The sequence below is a fragment of the Hydractinia symbiolongicarpus genome, chromosome 14 (genome assembly GCF_029227915.1).
Source record: "Hydractinia symbiolongicarpus strain clone_291-10 chromosome 14, HSymV2.1, whole genome shotgun sequence".
Taxonomy (NCBI): Eukaryota; Metazoa; Cnidaria; class Hydrozoa; order Anthoathecata; family Hydractiniidae; genus Hydractinia; species Hydractinia symbiolongicarpus.
Window position 1 is genome coordinate 7,585,001 of NC_079888.1, and position 13,259 is coordinate 7,598,259.

At 43.9% G+C, this 13,259-nt stretch overlaps 23 non-coding genes across 23 annotated transcripts; 14 read left to right on the forward strand and 9 right to left on the reverse strand.

The window, feature by feature from the left end:
* The first annotated feature begins 591 nt into the window (after positions 1 to 591).
* Trnas-gcu (transfer RNA serine (anticodon GCU)) lies at positions 592 to 673 on the forward strand. Its single transcript has one exon. It is a non-coding gene; the product is annotated as a tRNA-Ser (tRNA).
* Positions 674 to 680: 7 nt separating this feature from the next.
* Positions 681 to 752, forward strand: Trnaq-uug (transfer RNA glutamine (anticodon UUG)). The gene has a single exon. It is a non-coding gene; the product is annotated as a tRNA-Gln (tRNA).
* A 462-nt stretch (positions 753 to 1,214) lies between these two features.
* Trnas-gcu (transfer RNA serine (anticodon GCU)) lies at positions 1,215 to 1,296 on the forward strand. Its single transcript has one exon. It is a non-coding gene; the product is annotated as a tRNA-Ser (tRNA).
* Positions 1,297 to 1,303: 7 nt separating this feature from the next.
* Positions 1,304 to 1,375, forward strand: Trnaq-uug (transfer RNA glutamine (anticodon UUG)). The gene has a single exon. It is a non-coding gene; the product is annotated as a tRNA-Gln (tRNA).
* Positions 1,376 to 1,837: 462 nt separating this feature from the next.
* Trnas-gcu (transfer RNA serine (anticodon GCU)) lies at positions 1,838 to 1,919 on the forward strand. Its single transcript has one exon. It is a non-coding gene; the product is annotated as a tRNA-Ser (tRNA).
* A 7-nt stretch (positions 1,920 to 1,926) lies between these two features.
* Trnaq-uug (transfer RNA glutamine (anticodon UUG)) lies at positions 1,927 to 1,998 on the forward strand. Its single transcript has one exon. It is a non-coding gene; the product is annotated as a tRNA-Gln (tRNA).
* Positions 1,999 to 2,203: 205 nt separating this feature from the next.
* Trnak-cuu (transfer RNA lysine (anticodon CUU)) lies at positions 2,204 to 2,276 on the reverse strand. Its single transcript has one exon. It is a non-coding gene; the product is annotated as a tRNA-Lys (tRNA).
* Positions 2,277 to 3,447: 1,171 nt separating this feature from the next.
* On the reverse strand, positions 3,448 to 3,520 carry Trnak-cuu (transfer RNA lysine (anticodon CUU)). Its single transcript has one exon. It is a non-coding gene; the product is annotated as a tRNA-Lys (tRNA).
* Positions 3,521 to 4,070: 550 nt separating this feature from the next.
* Positions 4,071 to 4,143, reverse strand: Trnak-cuu (transfer RNA lysine (anticodon CUU)). Its single transcript has one exon. It is a non-coding gene; the product is annotated as a tRNA-Lys (tRNA).
* An 801-nt stretch (positions 4,144 to 4,944) lies between these two features.
* Trnas-gcu (transfer RNA serine (anticodon GCU)) lies at positions 4,945 to 5,026 on the forward strand. The gene has a single exon. It is a non-coding gene; the product is annotated as a tRNA-Ser (tRNA).
* Positions 5,027 to 5,033: 7 nt separating this feature from the next.
* Trnaq-uug (transfer RNA glutamine (anticodon UUG)) lies at positions 5,034 to 5,105 on the forward strand. The gene has a single exon. It is a non-coding gene; the product is annotated as a tRNA-Gln (tRNA).
* Positions 5,106 to 5,286: 181 nt separating this feature from the next.
* Trnak-cuu (transfer RNA lysine (anticodon CUU)) lies at positions 5,287 to 5,359 on the reverse strand. Its single transcript has one exon. It is a non-coding gene; the product is annotated as a tRNA-Lys (tRNA).
* A 183-nt stretch (positions 5,360 to 5,542) lies between these two features.
* On the forward strand, positions 5,543 to 5,624 carry Trnas-gcu (transfer RNA serine (anticodon GCU)). The gene has a single exon. It is a non-coding gene; the product is annotated as a tRNA-Ser (tRNA).
* A 906-nt stretch (positions 5,625 to 6,530) lies between these two features.
* Trnak-cuu (transfer RNA lysine (anticodon CUU)) lies at positions 6,531 to 6,603 on the reverse strand. Its single transcript has one exon. It is a non-coding gene; the product is annotated as a tRNA-Lys (tRNA).
* A 270-nt stretch (positions 6,604 to 6,873) lies between these two features.
* On the forward strand, positions 6,874 to 6,945 carry Trnar-ucg (transfer RNA arginine (anticodon UCG)). The gene has a single exon. It is a non-coding gene; the product is annotated as a tRNA-Arg (tRNA).
* A 205-nt stretch (positions 6,946 to 7,150) lies between these two features.
* Trnak-cuu (transfer RNA lysine (anticodon CUU)) lies at positions 7,151 to 7,223 on the reverse strand. The gene has a single exon. It is a non-coding gene; the product is annotated as a tRNA-Lys (tRNA).
* Positions 7,224 to 7,795: 572 nt separating this feature from the next.
* Trnar-ucg (transfer RNA arginine (anticodon UCG)) lies at positions 7,796 to 7,867 on the forward strand. Its single transcript has one exon. It is a non-coding gene; the product is annotated as a tRNA-Arg (tRNA).
* A 205-nt stretch (positions 7,868 to 8,072) lies between these two features.
* On the reverse strand, positions 8,073 to 8,145 carry Trnak-cuu (transfer RNA lysine (anticodon CUU)). Its single transcript has one exon. It is a non-coding gene; the product is annotated as a tRNA-Lys (tRNA).
* Positions 8,146 to 9,248: 1,103 nt separating this feature from the next.
* Trnas-gcu (transfer RNA serine (anticodon GCU)) lies at positions 9,249 to 9,329 on the forward strand. The gene has a single exon. It is a non-coding gene; the product is annotated as a tRNA-Ser (tRNA).
* Positions 9,330 to 9,336: 7 nt separating this feature from the next.
* Positions 9,337 to 9,408, forward strand: Trnar-ucg (transfer RNA arginine (anticodon UCG)). Its single transcript has one exon. It is a non-coding gene; the product is annotated as a tRNA-Arg (tRNA).
* A 1,445-nt stretch (positions 9,409 to 10,853) lies between these two features.
* Positions 10,854 to 10,926, reverse strand: Trnak-cuu (transfer RNA lysine (anticodon CUU)). The gene has a single exon. It is a non-coding gene; the product is annotated as a tRNA-Lys (tRNA).
* A 1,166-nt stretch (positions 10,927 to 12,092) lies between these two features.
* Positions 12,093 to 12,165, reverse strand: Trnak-cuu (transfer RNA lysine (anticodon CUU)). The gene has a single exon. It is a non-coding gene; the product is annotated as a tRNA-Lys (tRNA).
* An 893-nt stretch (positions 12,166 to 13,058) lies between these two features.
* On the forward strand, positions 13,059 to 13,130 carry Trnaq-uug (transfer RNA glutamine (anticodon UUG)). Its single transcript has one exon. It is a non-coding gene; the product is annotated as a tRNA-Gln (tRNA).
* Positions 13,131 to 13,259: the final 129 nt, after the last annotated feature.

Genomic DNA, 13,259 nt, shown 5'->3' on the forward strand with positions numbered 1-13,259 from the left:
ACTGCTAATCCATTGGGCTCTGCCCGCGTGGGTTCGAATCCCATCTTCGTTGCACATTCGGTTCTATGGTGTAATGGTTAGCACTCTGGACTTTGAACCCAGCGATTCGAGTTCAAATCTCGGTAGAACCTGATTTTCTTTTTGAACTCTGATTTAATCATTTGTTTAAGAAATGCGTGAGGAAGGGATGATTTATCTAAAATTGACTAAGCCATATTTGAATGCTTCCAAGTCATTTCTTCAAAATTTGCCAGGTTTATGGCAGAACTCATGCTTAGAGGAGAATTGGTGATTTCCACGGCGCGTTCGTAATGCAATTAAAAGTTTATCAGAAAACGCCCAACGTGGGGCTCGAACCCATGACCCTGAGATAAAGAGTCTCATGCTCTACCGACTGAGCTAGCGGGCTGATTCGTTATTAGGTTCTGCCATTAAAGCCGTCTTGGACTTACACAACAATTGACCACGCCTAAGATTACTTAAAATTGGGCCAATCGCGTAATCCTACTGTTTGGGCTGCTAAACAGTTACGTGAGTCAAAACAGGTTCAGCAATGTTAGCTTTCCATAAAGTAGACGTGGTACAGAATCCGACGAGGTGGCCGAGTGGTTAAGGCGATGGACTGCTAATCCATTGGGCTCTGCCCGCGTGGGTTCGAATCCCATCTTCGTCGCACATTCGGTTCTATGGTGTAATGGTTAGCACTCTGGACTTTGAATCCAGCGATCCGAGTTCAACTCTCGGTAGAACCTGACCTTCCTTTTTAATTCTGATATAATCTTTTTTTTGAAAAATACGTGAGGGAAAGGCTGATTTATTCAAAATTGACTAAGCCATATTTGGATGCTTTCAAGTCATTTCTTCAAAATTTGCCAGTTTTATGGCAGAACTCATGCTTAGAGGGGAATTGGTGATTTCCACGGCGCGTTCAAAATGCAATTAAAAGTGCAGCAGAAAACGCCCATTATGGAGCTCGATTCCACGACCCTGAGATTAAGAGTCTCATGCTCTACCGACTGAGCTAGCCGGGCTGATTCGTTATTAGGTTCCGCAATTAAAGCCGTCTTGGACTTACACAACAATTTACCACGCCTAAGATTACTTAAAATTGGGCCACTCGCGTAATCCTACTGTTTGGGCTGGTAAACAGTTACGTGAGTCAAAACAGGTTCAGCAATGTTAGCTTTCCATAAAGTAGACGTGGTACAGCAACCGACGAGGTGGCAGAGTGGTTAAGGCGATGGACTGCTAATCCATTGGGCTCTGCCCGCGTGGGTTCGAATCCCATCTTCGTCGCACATTCGGTTCTATGGTGTAATGGTTAGCACTCTGGACTTTGAATCCAGCGATCCGAGTTCAACTCTCGGTAGAACCTGACCTTCCTTTTTAATTCTGATTTAATCTATTTTTTGAAAAATACGTGAAGGAAAGTCTGATTAATTCAAAATTGACTAAGCCATATTTGAATGCTTTCAAGTCATTTCTTCAAAATTCGCCAGGTTTATGGCAGAACTCATGCTTAGAGGGGAATTGGTGATTTCCACGGCGCGTTCATAATGCAATTAAAAGTGCAGCAGAAAACGCCCATTGTGGAGCTCGAATCCACGACCGTGAGATTAAGAGTCTCATGCTCTACCGACTGAACTAGCCGGGCTGATTCGTTATCAGGTTCCGTTAATAAAGCTGTCTTGGACTTACGCAACAATTGACCACACCTTAAATTACTTAAAATTGGGGCACTCGCGTAATCCCACTGTTTGGACTGGTATAAGGTTACGTGAGTCGAAACAGGTTCAGCAATGTTAGCTTTCCATAACGTAGACGTGGTACAGAAACAGACGAGGTGGCCGAGTGGTTAAGGCGATGGACTGCTAATCCATTGGGCTCTGCCCGCGTGGGTTCGAATCCCATCTTCGTCGCACATTCGGTTCTATGGTGTAATGGTTAGGACTCTGGACTTTGAATCCAGCGATCCGAGTTCAAATCTCGGTAGAACCTGACCTTCTTTTTGAATTCTTATTTAATCTTTTGTTTAAAAAATACGTGAGGAAAGGCTAAATTAGTTAAAATTGACTAAGCCATATTTGAATGCTTTCAAGTCATTTCTTCAACATTTGCCAGGTTTATGGCAGAACTCATGCTTAGAGGAGAATTGGTGATTTCCACGGCGCGTTCGTAATGCAATTAAAAGTTTATCAGAAAACACCCAACGTGGGGCTCGATCCCACGACCCTGAGATTAAGAGTCTCATGCTCTACCGACTGAGCTAGCCGGGCTGATTCGTTGTTAGGTTCCGCCATTAAAGCCGTCTTGGACTTACACAACAATTGACCACACCTAAGGTTACTTAAAATTGGGCGACTCGCGTAATCCTACTGTTTGGGCTGGTAAACAGTTACGTGAGTCGAAACAGGTTCAGAAATGTTAGCTTTCCATAAAGTAGACGTGGTACAGAAACAGACGAGGTGGCCGAGTGGTTAAGGCGATGGACTGCTAATCCATTGGGCTCTGCCCTCGTGGGTTCGAATCCCACTTGGTCGCACATTCGGTTCTATGATGTAATGGTTAGCACTCTGGACTTTGAACCCAGCGATCCGAGTTTAAATCTCGGTAGAACCTGATTTTCTTTTTGAACTCTGATTTAATCATTTGTTTAAGAAATGCGTGAGGAAGGGATGATTTATCTAAAATTGACTAAGCCATATTTGAATGCTTCCAAGTCATTTCTTCAAAATTTGCCAGGTTTATGGCAGAACTCATGCTTAGAGGGGAATTGGTGATTTCCACGGCGCGTTCATAATGCAATTAAAAGTGCAGCAGAAAACGCCCATTGTCGAGCTCGAATCCACGACCCTGAGATTAAGAGTCTCATGCTCTACCGACTGAGCTAGCCGGGCTGATTCGTTATTAGGTTCCGTTACTAAAGCTGTCTTGGACTTACGCAACAATTGACCACACCTTAAATTACTTAAAATTGGGGCACTCGCGTATTCCCACTGTTTGGGCTGGTAAACAGTTACGTGAGTGGAAACAGGTTCAGAAATGGTAGCTTTCCATGAAGTAGACGTGGTACAGAAACAGACGTGGTGGCCGAGTGGTTAAGGCGATGTACTGCTAATTCATTGGGCTCTGCCCGCGTGGGTTCGAATCCCATCTTCGTCGCACATTCGGTTCTATGGTGTAATAGTTAGCCCTCTGGACTTTGAATCCAGCGATCCGAGTTCAAATCTCGGTAGAACCTGACCTTCTTCTTGAATTCTGATTTAATATTTTGTTTAAAAAAAAAGTGAGGGAAAGGCTGATTTATTTAAAATTGAATAAGCCATATTTGAATGCTTTCAAGTCATTTCTTTAACATTTGCCAGGTTTATGGCAGAACTCATGCTTAGAGGAGAATTGGTGATTTCCACGGCGCGTTCGTAATGCAATTAAAAGTGTATCAGAAAACGCCCAACGTGGGGCTCGAACCCACGACCCTGAGATTAAGAGTCTCATGCTCTACCGACTGAACTAGCCGGGCTAATTCGTCATTAGGTTCCGCCATTAAAGCCGTCTTGGACTTACGCAACAATTGACCACACCTAAGGTTACTTAAAATTGGGCGACTCGCGTAATCCTACTGTTTGGGCTGGTAAAATGTTACGTGAGTCGAAACAGATTCAGCAATGTTAGCTTTCCATAAAGGGGACGTGGTACAGAAACAGACGAGGTGGCCGAGTGGTTAAGGCGATGGTCTGCTAATCGATTGGGCTCTGCCCGCGTGGGTTCGAATCCCATCTTTGTCGCACATTCGGTTCTATGGTGTAATAGTTAGCCCTCTGGACTTTGAATCCAGCGATCCGAGTTCAAATCTCGGTAGAACCTGACCTTCTTTTTGAATTCTAATTTAATCTTTTGTTTAAAGAAAACGTGAGGGAAAGGCTGATTTATTTAAAATTGACAAAGCCATATTTGAATGCTTTCAAGTCACTTCTTTAACATTTGCCAGGTTTATGGCAAAACTCATGCTTAGAGGAGAATTGGTGATTTCCACGGCGCGTTCGTAATGCAATTAAAAGTGTATCAGAAAACGCCCAACGTGGGGCTCGAACCCACGACCCTGAGATTAAGAGTCCCATGCTCTACCGACTGAGCTAGCCGGGCTGATTCGTTATTAGGTTCCGCTATTAAAGCCGTCTTGGACTTACGCAACAATTGACCACACCTAAGGTTACTAATTGGGCGACTCGCGTAATCCTACTGTTTGGGCTGATAAAAGGTTACGTGAGTCGAAACAGATTCAGCAATGTTAGCTTTCCATAAAGTGGACGTGGTACAGACACAGACGAGGTGGCCGAGTGGTTAAGGCGATGGACTGCTAATCCATTGGGTTCTGCCCGCGTGGGTTCGAATCCCACTTTGTCGCACATTCGGTTCTATGATGTATTGGTTAGCACTCCGGACTTTGAACCCAGCGATCCGAGTTCAAATCTCGGTAGAACCTGATTTTCTTTTTGAACTCTGATTTAATCATTTGTTTAAGAAATGCGTGAGGAAGGGATGATTTATCTAAAATTGACTAAGCCATATTTGAATGCTTTCAAGTCATTTCTTCAACATTTGCCAGGTTTTTGGCAGGACTCATGCTTAGAGGGGAATTGGTGATTTCCACGGTGCGTTCATAATGCAATTAAAAGTGCAGCAGAAAACGCCCATTGTGGGGCTCGAATCCACGACCCTGAGATTAAGAGTCTCATGCTCTACCGACTGAGCTAGCCGGGCTGATTCGTTATTAGGTTCCGTTATTAAAGCTGTCTTGGACTTACGCAACAATTGACCACACCTTAAATTACTTAAAATTGGGGCGCTCGCGTAATCCCACTGTTTGTGCTGGTAAAAGGTTACGTGAGTCGCAACAGGTTCAGCAATGTTAGCTTTCCATAACGTAGAAGTGGTACAGAAACAGACGAGGTGGCCGAGTGGTTAAGGCGATGGACTGCTAATCCATTGGGTTCTGCCCGCGTGGGTTCGAATCCCATCTTCGTCGCACATTCGGTTCTATGGTGTAATGGTTAGCACTCTGGACTTTGAATCCAGCGATCCGAGTTCAAATCTCGGTAGAACCTGACCTTTTGTTTAAAAAATACGTGAGGAAAGGCTGATTTAGTTAAAATTGACTAAGCCATATTTGAATGCTTTCAAGTCATTTCTTCAACATTTGCCGGGTTTATGGCAGAACTCATGCTTAGAGGAGAATTGGTGATTTCCACGGCGCGTTCGTAATGCAATTAAAAGTGTATCAAAAAACGCCCAACGTGGGGCTCGAACCCACGACCCTGAGATTAAGAGTCTCATGCTCTACCGACTGAGCTAGTCGGGCTGATTTGTTATTAGGTTCCGCCGTTAAAGCGGTCTTGGACTTACGCAACAATTGACCACGCCTAAGATTACTTAAAATTGGGCCACTCGCGTAATCCTACTGTTTGAGCTGGTAAAAGGTTACGTGAGTCGAAACAGGTTCAGAAATGTTAGCTTTCCATAAAGTAGACGTGGTACAGAAACAGACGAGGTGGCCGAGTGGTTAAGGCGATGGACTGCTAATCCATTGGGTTCTTTCCGCGTGGGTTCGAATCCCATCTTCGTCGCACATTCGGTGCTATGGTGTAATAGTTAGCCCTCTGGACTTTGAATCCAGCGATCCGAGTTCAAATCTCGGTAGAACCTGACCATCTTTTTGAATTCTGATTTAATCTTTTGTTTAAAGAAAACGTGAGGGAAAGGCTGATTTATTTAAAATTGACTAAGCCATATTTGAATGCTTTCAAGTCATTTCTTTAACATTTGCCAGGTTTATGGCAGAACTCATGCTTAGAGGAGAATTGGTGATTTCCACGGCGCGTTCGTAATGCAATTAAAAGTGCAGCAGAAAACGCCCATTGTGGGGCTCGAATCCACGACCCTGAGATTAAGAGTCTCATGCTCTACCGACTGAGCTAGCCGGGCTGATTCGTTATTAGGTTCCGTTATTAAAGCTGTCTTGGACTTACGCAACAATTGACCACACCTTAAATTACTTAAAATTGGGGCGCTCGCGTAATCCCACTGTTTTGGCTGGTAAAAGGTTACGTGAGTCGAAACAGGTTCAGCAATGTTAGCTTTCCATAACGTAGACGTGGTACAGAAACAGACGAGGTGACCGAGTGGTTAAGGCGCTGGACTGCTAATCCATTGGGCTCTGCCCTCGTGGGTTCGAATCACACTTGGTCGCACATTCGGTTCTATGATGTAATGGTTAGCACTCTGGACTTTGAACCCAGCGATTCGAGTTCAAATCTCGGTAGAACCTGATTTTCTTTTTGAACTCTGATTTAATCATTTGTTTAAGAAATGCGTGAGGAAGGGATGATTTATCTAAAATTGACTAAGCCATATTTGAATGCTTCCAAGTCATTTCTTCAAAATTTGCCAGGTTTATGGCAGAACTCATGCTTAGAGGAGAATTGGTGATTTCCACGGCGCGTTCGTAATGCAATTAAAAGTTTATCAGAAAACGACCAACGTGGGGCTCGAACCCACGACCCTGAGATTAAGAGTCTCATGCTCTACCGACTGAGCTAGCGGGCTGATTCGTTATTAGGTTCCGCCATTAAAGCCGTCTTGGACTTACACAACAATTGACCACGCCTAAGATTACTTAAAATTGGGCCACTCGCGTAATCCTACTGTTTGGGCTGGTAAACAGTTACGTGAGTCAAAACAGGTTCAGCAATGTTAGCTTTCCATAAAGTAGACGTGGTACAGAAACCGACGAGGTGGCCGAGTAGTTAAGGCGATGGACTGCTAATCCATTGGCTCTGCCTGCGTGGGTTCGAATCCCATCTTCGTCGCACATTCGGTTCTATGGTGTAATGGTTAGGACTCTGGACTTCGAATCCAGCGATCCGAGTTCAAATCTCGGTAGAACCTGACCTTCTTTTTGAATTCTTATTTAATCTTTTGTTTAAAAAATACGTGAGGAAAGGCTAATTTAGTTAAAATTGACTAAGCCATATTTGAATGCTTTCAAGTCATTTCTTCAACATTTGCCAGGTTTATGGCAGAACTCATGCTTAGAGGAGAATTGGTGATTTCCACGGCGCGTTCGTAATGCAATTAAAAGTTTATCAGAAAACACCCAACGTGGGGCTCGAACCCACGACCCTGAGATTAAGAGTCCCATGCTCTACCGACTGAGCTAGCCGGGCTGATTCGTTATTAGGTAGAACCTGATTTTCTTTTTGAACTCTGATTTAATCATTTGTTTAAGAAATGCGTTAGGAAGGGATGATTTATCTAAAATTGACTAAGCCATATTTGAATGCTTTCAAGTCATTTCTTCAACATTTGCCAGGTTTATGGCAGAACTCATGCTTAGAGGAGAATTGGTGATTTCCACGGCGCGTTCGTAATGCAATTAAAAGTGCAGCAGAAAACGCCCATTGTGGGGCTCGAATCCACGACCCTGAGATTAAGAGTCTCATGCTCTACCGACTGAGCTAGCCGGGCTGATTCGTTATTGGTTCCGTTATTAAAGCTGTCTTGGACTTACGCAACAATTGACCACACCTTAAATTACTTAAAATTGGGGCGCTCGCGTAATCCCACTGTTTTGGCTGGTAAAAGGTTACGTGAGTCGAAACAGGTTCAGCAATGTTAGCTTTCCATAACGTAGACGTGGTACAGAAACAGACGAGGTGACCGAGTGGCTAAGGCGATGGACTGCTAATCCATTGGGCTCTGCCCTCGTGGGTTCGAATCCCATCTTCGTCGCACATTCGGTTCTATGGTGTAATGGTTAGGACTCTGGACTTCGAATCCAGCGATCCGAGTTCAAATCTCGGTAGAACCTGACCTTCTTTTTGAATTCTTATTTAATCTTTTGTTTAAAAAATACGTGAGGAAAGGCTAATTTAGTTAAAATTGACTAAGCCATATTTGAATGCTTTCAAGTCATTTCTTCAACATTTGCCAGGTTTATGGCAGAACTCATGCTTAGAGGAGAATTGGTGATTTCCACGGCGCGTTCGTAATGCAATTAAAAGTTTATCAGAAAACACCCAACGTGGGGCTCGAACCCACGACCCTGAGATTAAGAGTCCCATGCTCTACCGACTGAGCTAGCCGGGCTGATTCGTTATTAGGTAGAACCTGATTTTCTTTTTGAACTCTGATTTAATCATTTGTTTAAGAATTGCGTTAGGAAGGGATGATTTATCTAAAATTGACTAAGCCATATTTGAATGCTTTCAAGTCATTTCTTCAACATTTGCCAGGTTTATGGCAGAACTCATGCTTAGAGGAGAATTGGTGATTTCCACGGCGCATTCGTAATGCAATTAAAAGTGCAGCAGAAAACGCCCATTGTGGGGCTCGAATCCACGACCCTGAGATTAAGAGTCTCATGCTCTACCGACTGAGCTAGCCGGGCTGATTCGTTATTGGTTCCGTTATTAAAGCTGTCTTGGACTTACGCAACAATTGACCACACCTTAAATTACTTAAAATTGGGGCGCTCGCGTAATCCCACTGTTTTGGCTGGTAAAAGGTTACGTGAGTCGAAACAGGTTCAGCAATGTTAGCTTTCCATAACGTAGACGTGGTACAGAAACAGACGAGGTGACCGAGTGGTTAAGGCGATGGACTGCTAATCCATTGGGCTCTGCCCTCGTGGGTTCGAATCACACTTGGTCGCACATTCGGTTCTATGATGTAATGGTTAGCACTCTGGACTTTGAACCCAGCGATTCGAGTTCAAATCTCGGTAGAACCTGATTTTCTTTTTGAACTCTGATTTAATCATTTGTTTAAGAAATGCGTGAGGAAGGGATGATTTATCTAAAATTGACTAAGCCATATTTGAATGCTTCCAAGTCATTTCTTCAAAATTTGCCAGGTTTATGGCAGAACTCATGCTTAGAGGAGAATTGGTGATTTCCACGGCGCGTTCGTAATGCAATTAAAAGTTTATCAGAAAACGCCCAACGTGGGGCTCGAACACACGACCCTGAGATTAAGAGTCTCATGCTCTACCGACTGAGCTAGCGGGCTGATTCGTTATTATGTTCCGCCATTAAAGCCGTCTTGGACTTACACAACAATTGACCACGCCTAAGATTACTTAAAATTGGGCCACTCGCGTAATCCTACTGTTTGGGCTGGTAAACAGTTACGTGAGTCAAAACAGGTTCAGCAATGTTAGCTTTCCATAAAGTAGACGTGGTACAGAAACCGACGAGGTGGCCGAGTGGTTAAGGCGATGGACTGCTAATCCATTGGCTCTGCCTGCGTGGGTTCGAATCCCATCTTCGTCGCACATTCGGTTCTATGGTGTAATGGTTAGGACTCTGGACTTCGAATCCAGCGATCCGAGTTCAAATCTCGGTAGAACCTGACCTTCTTTTTGAATTCTTATTTAATCTCTTGTTTAAAAAATACGTGAGGAAAGGCTAATTTAGTTAAAATTGACTAAGCCATATTTGAATGCTTTCAAGTCATTTCTTCAACATTTTGCCAGGTTTATGGCAGAACTCATGCTTAGAGGAGAATTGGTGATTTCCACGGCGCGTTCGTAATGCAATTAAAAGTTTATCAGAAAACACCAAACGTTGGGCTCGAACCCACGACCCTGAGATTAAGAGTCCCATGCTCTACCGACTGAGCTAGCCGGGCTGATTCGTTATTAGGTTCCGCTATTAAAGCCGTCTTGGACTTACGCAACAATTGACCACACCTAAGGTTACTAATTGGGCGACTCGCGTAATCCAACTGTTTGGGCTGGTAAAAGGTTACGTGAGTCGAAACAGGTTCAGCAATGTTAGCTTTCCATAAAATGGACGTGGTACAGAAACAGACGAGGTGGCCGAGTGGTTAAGGCGATGGACTGCTAATCCATTGGGTTCTGCCCGCGTGGGTTCGAATCCCACTTTGTCGCACATTCGGTTCTATGATGTATTGGTTAGCACTCCGGACTTTGAACCCAGCGATCCGAGTTCAAATCTCGGTAGAACCTGATTTTCTTTTTGAACTCTGATTTAATCATTTGTTTAAGAAATGCGTGAGGAAGGGATGATTTATCTAAAATTGACTAAGCCATATTTGAATGCTTTCAAGTCATTTCTTCAACATTTGCCAGGTTTATGGCAGAACTCATGCTTAGAGGAGAATTGGTGATTTCCACGGCGCGTTCGTAATGCAATTAAAAGTGCAGCAGAAAACGCCCATTGTGGGGCTCGAATCCACGAACCTGAGATTAAGAGTCTCATGCTCTACCGACTGAGCTATCCGGGCTGATTCGTTATTAGGTTCCGTTATTAAAGCTGTCTTGGACTTACGCAACAATTGACCACACCTTAAATTACTTAAAATTGGGGCGCTCGCGTAATCCCACTGTTTTGGCTGGTACAAGGTTACGTGAGTCGAAACAGGTTCAGCAATGTTAGCTTTCCATAACGTAGACGTGGTACAGAAACAGACGAGGTGACCGAGTGGTTAAGGCGATGGACTGCTAATCCATTGGGCTCTGCCCTCGTGGGTTCGAATCACACTTGGTCGCACATTCGGTTCTATGATGTAATGGTTAGCACTCTGGACTTTGAACCCAGCGATTCGAGTTCAAATCTCGGTAGAACCTGATTTTCTTTTTGAACTCTGATTTAATCATTTGTTTAAAAAATACGTGAGGAAAGGCTAATTTAGTTAAAATTGACTAAGCCATATTTGAATGCTTTCAAGTCATTTCTTCAACATTTGCCAGGTTTATGGCAGAACTCATGCTTAGAGGAGAATTGGTGATTTCCACGGCGCGTTCGTAATGCAATTAAAAGTTTATCAGAAAACACCCAACGTGGGGCTCGAACCCACGACCCTGAGATTAAGAGTCCCATGCTCTACCGACTGAGCTAGCCGGGCTGATTCGTTATTAGGTTCCGCTATTAAAGCCGTCTTGGACTTACGCAACAATTGACCACACCTAACGTTACTAATTGGGCGACTCGCGTAATTCAACTGTTTGGGCTGGTAAAAGGTTACGTGAGTCGAAACAGGTTCAGCAATGTTAGCTTTCCATAAAGTGGACGTGGTACAGAAACAGACGAGGTGGCCGAGTGGTTAAGGCGATGGACTGCTAATCCATTGGGTTCTGCCCGCGTGGGTTCGAATCCCATTTTGTCGCACATTCGGTTCTATGATGTATTGGTTAGCACTCCGGACTTTGAACCCAGCGATCCGAGTTCAAATCTCGGTAGAACCTGATTTTCTTTTTGAACTCTGATATAATCATTTGTTTAAGAAATGCGTGAGGAAGGGATGATTTATCTAAAATTGACTAAGCCATATTTGAATGCTTTCAAGTCATTTCTTCAACATTTGCCAGGTTTTTGGCAGGACTCATGCTTAGAGGGGAATTGGTGATTTCCACGGTGCGTTCATAATGCAATTAAAAGTGCAGCAGAAAACGCCCATTGTGGGGCTCGAATCCACGACCCTGAGATTAAGAGTCTCATGCTCTACCGACTGAGCTAGTCGCGCTGATTCGTTATTAGGTTCCGTTATTAAAGCTGTCTTAGACTTACGCAACAATTGACCACACCTTAAATTACTTAAAATTGGGGCGCTCGCGTAATCCCACTGTTTGGGCTGGTAAAAGGTAACGTGAGTCGAAACAGGTTCAGCAATGTTAGCTTTCCATAAAGTGGACGTGGTACAGAAACAGACGAGGTGGCCGAGTGGTTAAGGCGATGGACTGCTAATCCATTGGGTTCTGCCCGCGTGGGTTCGAATCCCACTTTGTCGCACATTCGGTTCTATGATGTATTGGTTAGCACTCCGGAGTTTGAACCCAGCGATCCGAGTTCAAATCTCGGTAGAACCTGATTTTCTTTTTGAACTCTGATATAATCATTTGTTTAAGAAATGCGTGAGGAAGGGATGATTTATCTAAAATTGACTAAGCCATATTTGAATGCTTTCAAGTCATTTCTTCAACATTTGCCAGGTTTTTGGCAGAACTCATGCTTAGAGGAGAATTGGTGATTTCCACGGTGCGTTCGTAATGCAATTAAAAGTGTATCAGAAAACGCCCAACGTGGGGCTCGAACCCACGACCCTGAGATTAAGAGTCTCATGCTCTACCGACTGAGCTAGCCGGGCTGATTTGTTATTAGGTTCCGCCGTTAAAGCGGTCTTGGACTTACGCAACAATTGACCACGCCTAAGATTACTTAAAATTGGGCCACTCGCGTAATCCTACTGTTTGAGCTGGGAAAAGGTTACGTGAGTCGAAACAGGTTCAGAAATGTTAGCTTTCCATAAAGTAGACGTGGTACAGAAACAGACGAGGTGGCCGAGTAGTTAAGGCGATGGACTGCTAATCCATTGGGTTCTGCCCGCGTGGGTTAAAATCCCACTTTGTCGCACATTCCGTTCTATGATGTATTGGTTAGCACTCTGGACTTTGAACCCAGCGATCCGAGTTCAAATCTCGGTAGAACCTGATTTTCTTTTTGAACTCTGATTTAATCATTTGTTTAAGAAATGCGTGAGGAAGGGATGATTTATCTAAAATTGACTAAGCCATATTTGAATGCTTTCAAGTCATTTCTTCAACATTTGCTAGGTTTTTGGCAGGACTCATGCTTAGAGGGGAATTGGTGATTTCCACGGTGCGTTCATAATGCAATTAAAAGTGCAGCAGAAAACGCCCATTGTGGGGCTCGAATCCACGACCCTGAGATTAAGAGTCTCATGCTCTACCGACTGAGCTAGCCGGGCTGATTCGTTATTAGGTTCCGTTATTAAAGCTGTCTTGGACTTACGCAACAATTGACCACACCTTAAATTACTTAAAATTGGGGCGCTCGCGTAATCCCACTGTTTGGGCTGGTAAAAGGTTACGTGAGTCGCAACAGGTTCAGCAATGTTAGCTTTCCATAACGTAGAAGTGGTACAGAAACAGACGAGGTGGAAGAGTGGTTAAGGCAATGGACTGCTAATCCATAGGGTTCTGCCCGCGTGGGTTCGAATCCCATCTTCGTCGCACATTCGGTTCTATGGTGTAATGGTTAGCACTCTGGACCTTGAATCCAGCGATCCGAGTTCAAATCTCGGTAGAACCTGACCTTCTTTTTGAATTCTTATTTAATCTTTTGTTTAAAAAATACGTGAGGAAAGGCTGATTTAGTTAAAATTGACTAAGCCATATTTGAATGCTTTCAAGTCATTTCTTCAACATTTGCCGGGTTTAT